Raw genomic sequence first — 9,268 nt, forward strand, 5'->3', positions numbered from 1 at the left:
TTTAGGAATTTCTTGGAATAACAGATGGCAAGAAGGTCCTTGTAACTGGAAATGAACCAATATTTTAAGCAGGAGCTTTTGCAGTGGAATTGCTGGATGTATCAGAGATATTTCAGGCCAGTGGTCCTAATTGCTGGGTGGGGAGCAAAAAGGCAACTAAGCAAAGTCATTTCACCAGTGGGACGATGACTACAAGGTGCTCAGGGAGACTAAAAACTCCTGGGAGGGTAAAAAATAAGGAAAGCAGGGAGAAGCTTCTTATACTGGTCACTTCTCTAGGGAAGCTGGCAACAAACTCCTGAAACTAATACGATGAATACTTAGAACTTTTGAGGCATTATAATTTTAAGTGTGGACTGAATTCTCACTTCAAGAAAATGGAAATTTACTTGAATTTTGAAGGACAAAATTTGAAGCTCTCAGTGCTTGAATTTCTAATAGCACTATAGTGCATCATTCTACATACTAAGTATCTGAAAAATACTATCCATTTGAACACCTTATCACATATATCTGTGTATCTATGTGTGTCTGTGTGTGTATACAATTCAGTTTGCTTTCAACGAGAAGAATGGATTATGCTATAATAAAACCTTAACACATTTCTAAGAATGACATTTCTTAATATGGGTAGTTGAAAACTGTTTTTAAAAATTACATGGTAATTAAGTTTAGGTAGGACTTTTCCTCATCTTCTAATGAGTATATTAATGAAGGCACAAATTGTTGGGCAGATAAGCAACATTTTACAAAGAGAGAAAGGAAAACAAAATTGATTACATTTGTTCTTTAAAAATATGAGAGCAATAGTGAAAAATACCAGACTTGCCCCAAACCAGGAAGGTTCCAAATATATTCAAGTAAGATTTGTTTTGAAAAGTTGTAGCAAGGACAATCAGGTTAGAATTCTTCTTGGTGTAGAAACACTTCCCCGAGCCCTTTCTGAAGTCCCCAGGTAGGTGCAGAAGGGTCCAGTCTCCCATCCTGTCAACAGTGCACCTGGAGATACAATCTATCTGCCTCCACTCCAGGTCCTTACCTTTCTTAGTTTCCTTGGGGAAGCAGTTTAGTCAAACATTCTGTAGAGGTTACTCAGCAGTTTTGGAAGAAGGAAAAGTTGAGTACTAACAGATTTCCAGATGTGGCATTCCTATGGAGAGTGGATGTCTTGTTCTGACTGTCCAGCAACTACACACAAAACTGATATCGCGGCTGCACTGTTTTTAAGGGCTCACAGAAGTGCATTCATTAGTAATAGAGATGTTGCATAATTTAAGACTACTCCTACATCTCTGTTTCAAAGGACTATTTCAGTATTGATTTCGTGTGTGGGAGAGACAAGTAAAACTTCTGGGTGCTGTTGAGAACAAGGGTTACCACAGAGATTAAGAAACAGTATGAAGAACTCCACATCCCAGCTACCTTACTAACCATGCCAGATACGAGTGACCTAGGGATGGAATCTAAGTCGTTTGATTATTAATTCTTTTAGAAATACAGAGGTACGATTACAGATTTTTTAAAGGCACCAAATATAATACAAGTCTTCAAAAGGATAATAATTTGTTATGAATGCACATTTCCTCTTAAGTTCTAAGTATAATCTAAAAATGTATTTTTTAAAGTTCAAATTAAAAGTAAACCTGTTGTAATCCTAATGGACTTTTTTTTTCTAGTTACCATCTTTTTTTTTTTTAATTTATGTATTTTTGGCTGTGTTGGGTTTTCGTTGCTGTGCGCGGGCTTTCTCTAGTTGTGGCGAGCAGGGGCTACTCTTCATTGCGGTGTGCGGGCTTTTCATTGCAATGGCTTCTCTTGTTGCAGAGCATGGGCTCTAGGCACGCAGGCTCAGTAGTTGTGGCTCACCGGCTCTAGAGCGCAGGTTCAGTAGTTGTGGCGCACGGGCTTAGTTGCTCCGTGGCATGTGGGATCTTCCCGCCCCAGGGCTCGAACCCATGTCCCCTGCATTGGCAGGCAGATTCTTATCCACTGCATCACCAGGGAAGTCCCAGGCTTTTACTTTATTTTATTTTATTTTATTTCCAGGATTTTATTTTTAAAAAATGAAGTCATATCAACCAAATGTATTAGAACTTTACCATGAACGTCTTCAGGTGGCTGGAGACAGGTCTTTCAAAAGGGCTGGAACCCAAAGCATAGGTATATTACTCCATGAGCAGTACCTGGAGAGCCAGAATATCTGGGTCCATGCTCCCAACTGATGCTCCTAAAACAATTATGGTGTGGTCACTAATCCGCTCCAGAATGTGCCATGAGAAAAATCAGTATGATCTCCAATGACAACCAATCTATCCCTTTCTTTTTGAAAAGTATTAGTATCACACTACTGGTTTCTTAAAAACAGAAACTTGGGACATTTTTTAAAATGAAAGTTGATTAGTAATGGGGCAAGAATGGGATCAAGTGGAGGGAGGAAAATGTATCATTTGTTTTTCTCTATATGAATTTTGTTGATATTCTGGGAGGAGATAAGACAATGTAGGAAGAGAAAAAGTCTTTCTCATAGGAAATCTGTATCTGTATGAGTGCTACAGACTCAAAGTTGAGAACATATTTAGAAGTTTTGTATTTCATTATATCTGCATCAAGACATAACAAAATATCTGAGGTATTGGCAATAGAGGGAGGTTGGAATGTTTTCCTGAATGCTGCCATGTTGAGATTTGAGCATATCTCTGGCATTGATTAATTACATGGATCAAAAACTTTGCATCAAAAAAAAAAGTTGTCTGGAGTTCCAGGCAAAATGATATAATTAAGTAGACAAATGTTTAAGTACATGAGAATGAACTAGGGGTTGTTGGAAAGTAATTTAAGCAAATGGGCAACTGATAGTCCTGAGCTCTCAGCCTGGCTGATTTTGGACAGCTGAGATAAAAGATAGAGGACAGCTTTGGTTTCACTTACTTCTGTTAACTGGAAAATTTTAATTACTGTTGCACCTCCTGGTTCAAGCTCAGATAGACTTAATTGCATAAAGACTTTCTTTTCTTTTTTGTAGTATGTTTTGGGTTATAAATCAAAGCAAGTTATTATAATTTTACAATATTATAGGTAACTGACAAGGGGACATTTTTTACTAGTATGGCAGTAGTTTCTGTAAATCAAAATTTTGTAATTGACACTGTCTTTACCTTCTGAAACGGAGTAGCTCTACCCTGAGGAAGCAGGTGAGAAGAGGGTTCAATCTCCCCATACAATCACACCTTGCTCTGATTTAGACGGACTCCACACCAACCAGAAACTGGGTGACTGTTCCTTATCGTGCATGGGTAGTGTTTTTTGAGGCAGCCATTTTCTGTTCAGTATCTGATAGCTCTTTACACATGCATCTGAAGACTCTAACTTCCAAGAGAGAAAGAAGAGCCTTGACACATCATACCCTAAAATGTCTAGGTAGTCCCTTACATAAATTACAGGATAATTTTATATACATATTTATATACATGATGAACAATTTTAACAAATCAAGTTACTAAAATTGACTCAAGAAGAAATAGAGAAAAGAGAACCTTTGTGAACTGTTGGTGGGAATGTAAATTTGTACTGCCATTATAGAAAACAATACAGAGGTTGATCAAAAATTTAAAAATAGAACTATCATGTCATCCAGCAATCCTACTGCTGGCTATATAGCCAAAGGAAATAAGATCAGTATCTCAAAGATATATCTGCACTCCTACATTCATTCCAACATTATTCACAGTAGTCAAGATATGGAAGCAACCTAAATGTCTGACAGTGGATGAATGGATAAAGAAAATGTGATGTATATATATAATGGAATATTACTCAGCCTTACAAAAGAAGGAAATCCTGCCATTTGTGACAATATGGATGAGCCTGGAGGATATTATGCTAATTTGAAATAAGCCAGACAAAGAAAGACAAATAGCACATGATCTCACTTACACATGGAATTCAAAAAGAAAAGAAAGAAAAAGTCTACCTCAAAGCAACAGAGAGTAGAATGGTCGCTCCCCATTACCAGAGGCAGAGGAGGGTGAAAGACATGCAGGGAAGGGGGTAGACATTGATCTAAGGGTACAAACTCATTCTTTGGGCTTCCCTGAGGTCTTCCAGGACCACCTTATCTGAAGTAGCTTCAACATATAACTCCATTTTATTCATAACTATTAGCACAACCTGTGGTCATCTTGGTTCTTTATTTGTTTACTGATTTATCATTGTTTTCTCTACTAGAAAGCAAGCTCCTCAGGGGCAGGAATAAGAGCTCTTTTGTCTTGTTTGTTCATGTGTGATACTGTGATTCATAAAAAGAAATATATATTTGGATTTTGTCCCTTTGTCCCCTTTCTGGCACTGAGCTCCTAAAACCCTTGGAATTTCCTAAGGGATGAAAGTGATAAATTGTCTTTTATTATGTTAATGAGGTGACTTCTGGAAGCACTTAAGGATAGGGGGTTGGTTACCAGAGGAACCAACCACCTGTTTAGTGGGTTAGAACTTTAAGTCTCACCCCTTTGACTTCTGGCGAGGGGAGAGGGGCTGGAGGTTGAAGCAATTGCCAATGACCAATGATTTAATCAATCATTCCTACAATGAAGTTTCCATAAAACCCCAAAAGGATGGGGTTCAGAGAGCTTCCAGGTTGGTGAACATATGGAGAATTGGGAAGAGTGGCATGCTGGGGAGGGCATGGAAGCTTTGCAACATTTCCCCATATATTGCCCTGTGCTTCTCTTCCATCTGGCTCTTGAGTTATATCCTTTTTTAAACAAATTGTTAATTTGTTAAGTAAAATGCTTCCCTGAGTTCTGTGAGTTGCCCTAGGAAATTAATCTAACCCAAGGAGGGGATCTGATCTATAGCCATTGGTCAGAAGCACAGGTGACGACCTGGCCTTTTGATTGGTGTCTGAAATAGTGTATGTGTGCGTGTGTGTGTGTGTGTGTGTATGTGTACTGGGGGGCAGTCTTATAGGACTGAGCTCTTAGCCTGTGGGATCTGACCCTATCTCCAGGTAGATTGTATTAGAATTGAGTTGGATTGCAGGACATGCAGCTGATGTCAGAAAATTGTTTAGTGGTGGGAAAGACCCCTACACTTCAGAATTAGGAGCAGAATTATACTCTGGATCCTCAGTGTTTGCTTCCCATACTGTATGAGCCATTGTAAGCATCCAAGAAATGTGTTGAATAAAATCAATCAGGAGAGACTCATTAGCATTGTGCATGGAGAGAGTCCCCTGCCTATGATCTATGTTGCATATTGCTTTCCTGTGGAGATGAAAGTTAATTATAGTCTGAGGCTCTCAGATTTCCAAATTATTTAAATACTTCTCCTTGTTCTGACTCCAAACCTTCTGATTATAATCTGTGTCTCCACGTAGCTTGCACAGGAAGTGAAGTCACTCTCAGGGCTGTGGACATCTGCTCTCCTTGGTAGGTTCTATTTTAAATCTAAGACTTATAAATTGGCATTCTTGTTCTATCATTAGTCTTGGTTGGTTTTGTGAGGATCATTAATAGTGCCCACACATTATACTTCTGATTGTGCAAGGATGAAGAATAGGCTTTGGTGGTGGATGCTACCAAGGTAATATCACCCTAGGAGATAACCTACTCACTTCCTTGGAGACTTACTGGTTTTCCTTTTTTATAGATACTTCAAAAAATAATAATGAGTACTGTCAGAATTTAGAAGAGAGGGACAAAAACATACATTGATTGATTGCAATTATGTGTCAGGCATTATTCCAGGTGCTTAGAAAACACTAGAGAATAGATGATGATCCTGTCATTTTAGTATGGGAGATGGACAATATGATAAGTAATAACATAGGAACAAACAATAATATTGATTATTGTAAGTGCTATGGAATAAAATGAAAAGTAGAACAGGATAAGGGGGTTTAGATATTGCTGAATATTACAGTCTTTCATAGTGTGGCATGTGTAGACTCCATTAAGAAAGTGAAATTTGAGCAAAGATGTGAAGGAAGTGAAGGTGTTCGCTAAGTACCATTTAAAGAAAGAGTGTTCCAGGTAGAGGCTCTGAGGTGGGTGTCTGCCTGGCAGATGAAAATTGTAGCTAAGAGGCCAGTGTGGCCAGAGCAGCGTGGGATGAGCAGGGAGGAGAGGAGTAGGGAAGATCAGAGGGATGCAAAGGTGGGGCGGGAACAGGCCAATGTAAGGACTTGACCTTTACCCCGTAGTAAACTGAGAGCCTCTACAGGCTTTTAAACATAGGTGGGATACTACCTGATTTACAGGAGAATATTTTGAAGTTAGCGCCAACAGGACTTCCTAAGAGATTGGGTGTAGAATGTGAGGGAAAGAAAAGTAAAGGGCGACTCCAAGGGTTTTGGTTTGAGCAGTTGGGAGGATGAAGTTCCCTTCACTGAGATTTTGTGGGTGGAACAAGTTTGAGGTGTGAGATGTTGGAATAAAAGGGAAATTTGGGGCTTGTTAACTTATTTGTCTATTTGCAATTTAACTAGGAATCTCAAGTAGAATAGAGGAGTATCAAGTTTGGAAGAGATGACGGCTTGGAGATATAAATTTGGGAGTTACCTACACACAGATGGTATGTAAAGCCATGCAACTAGATGGAATTATTAACAGATGAGTGTAGATAGAGAAGATAGCCAAGGGTAGATCCTTGGGGCACTCCAACCTTATGAGAGGACAAGAGGATGAACCAGCAAAGGAAACAGAGTAAAAGTGGGACGCCTCATGGGGATGAATTAGGAAGAAAACCATGAGAGTGCTGTGCACTGGAAGGTAAGTGTAACCGAGAGAAGGAAATGATCCACCATGTCAATCACTGCTGATAGGTCAAGTCTGTATGAGAACTACGGACACATCCTGGGATTTTTCAGTCATCGCAGTAACTTCTGGGGGCTGTGGGTGTAAACTTGACTTGATGGCATTACTCGAGTGTGAATACTGCATGCTGTTCTTGGGCAACAGACACTCGGGCCTGGGGCCACTTTCCCTGAGATTGAGATAGGTAGTATACCTACATGGAAGGAGGAAACCGTGGCTCTGCAAAACCCTTGCTTATGGCCCCTTTGTATAGAAACCATGCTTCCTTGGATCAAATGAGAAACTTGTGATTAGAGATCCCTGAGGGCTGATAATGTCTGCCCAGAAGAAATTAATCTAAGGCGCAGAGCAGCTGCTCAGGCTTGGGAGGGTTACGGGTTTTGCTTCCAGCAGCTCAGCTGTAAGCTTGGGTAACATTTCTGTGTCCTCTGCAGAATGAGTAAGTATGCAGCTCTGGGCCAGGACCATTTCAGACATAAAGATGCTCATGTTAAGGCCAACAAAGGAGCAAATGAAGGTTATATATGACATTTCCCACCTGGTAGGAGTAGAGGGAGGAAAAGGCTCTTTAACATATTTCTGTCTGTTGGAATCCCATAATTTTCATCTCTCTGATATAAAAAGAAATGATTTGGCCAACAGAGGGAAGGTCACCCCACTGTGTCAGACCTAAAGTAGCTTCAGTGAGATAAGATTCTAGGCGGGGCAAATGGTCTATGCAAATGTGGTGGGGCAGCAAACCTAAGGCTCAAAGGATTGTAGTGAACCAGTTTGGATGACATTAAGAAGTCCTAAAACAACATGCTGGTAAGTGTGGAGAGGAATCCTGCAGTCAGAAAGTGAAATTCAGACTAAAGTACCAAGACTGTAGATGTGGATAAAGGGAATTTGGGAGGTAGCTGACTTAGGACGTGACTGTCCATTGGCTGGAGCAGTGGTTGTGAAAGTGTGGTCCTCAGATCAGCAGCATCAGTGTCTCCTGGGAACTTGTGAAGAATGCAAGTTCTCAGGCCCCACATAAGACCTGCTGAATCAGAAACTCTGGAGATAGGGCACAGCAATCTGTTTTTAACAGGTGATTCCGATTCATGCTAATGTTGAAAACCACTTGTCCATTGAGCTAGGCTGATGACATTTACTCACTGGAATTGAGAATATTAAAAACATGATAGCATATACACACCATAATACATAAAATAGATAACCAACAAGGACTTACTGTATAGCACAGGAAACTATACTCAGTATTTTGTAATAACCTCTAAGGGAAAAGAATCTGAAAAAGAATATATATATATGCATATATGTATAACTGAATCACTTTGCTGTACACCTGAAACTAACACATTGTAAATCAACTCTACTTCAATAAAAAATAAAAATAAAAAAGAAATTAAAATATAAAAAAATATGAAAGTCAATACAGGTTTTGAACCTGAGTGGGAGAATTGCCTAAATTATCTAAATATATTTCTTATTCATTCCCCTAGAACAAATGACAATAACAAAGTGAAAGATATTTCTCTATCAAGTTATGTAGCTTTTGGCTGTAAGTATATATAGCCATATATATAAGTATGTATTTGTTGGATGTAAGTAACAGAAACCACAACTCACAGGGGCTTAAACCCTAAAGTTATTTGTTGTTTATTCGACAGGAATTCTGAAGTTGGTCCAGGGTTGGCTCAGAGGCTCTTTGAAGTCATTGAGGCCTTGGGCTCAGGCACCAGGCTTTTTCTATCCTTCTACACTGCCACTCTCCTGGTGGTACCCTGCTGGTGATGTCTCACCTCATGGCCACAAAATGGCTGCCCAAGCTGCAACCATTAGGTCCTGGTAGAGTAGCATTTTAAGCAGGAAGGAAGTAGGTGGAAGTCAAAGTGCTTTCTCCTTGCATACCATTCATTCATTCATTCATTCCCTCTTTCTCTCTGCCTTCCACACCCTCTCTCACACATACACACAACCCCGCTGGAAGATGATTCCTCCTTATGTATCACTGTACAAAACTGGGTCACATCCCTGCCCCTAGACCAATCACTGGCAAATGGGACTAGCTAAGATCTACCAAGATTCATGGCCTAGAGTTGGGACCATTGCCCATCCCCACAAAATCAGAGTTCTGTTAGTCAAGAGGATGGGAGCAGAGCTGTAGGGAGGGCAACTAAGAGTGCCTGCTACAGTTACAGGCTATGTACACTTCACCTATATTTCAGTGACTAATAAAGTAATTACTCTGAGTCATATTCTAAAAGTTCTACTGAATATTCTTCCCTCATGCCTTTATCATGACAGTTTTAATAACATGGAGAAATTTTTTTTCATAATCTCACATTAAAGTTACTCCTAATGTGAAGACCAGACTTGAGATTTCCCAAGTTGGGTCATTACAAATCATAAGCTACTGTGAGAGCTAGTGCATCAGCTGAAAAATGAACAAACAAACAAAGACAAAA

Source organism: Mesoplodon bidens, assembly GCF_964165515.1.
Source record: "Mesoplodon bidens genome assembly, chromosome: 8".
Classification (NCBI taxonomy): domain Eukaryota; kingdom Metazoa; phylum Chordata; class Mammalia; order Artiodactyla; family Ziphiidae; genus Mesoplodon; species Mesoplodon bidens.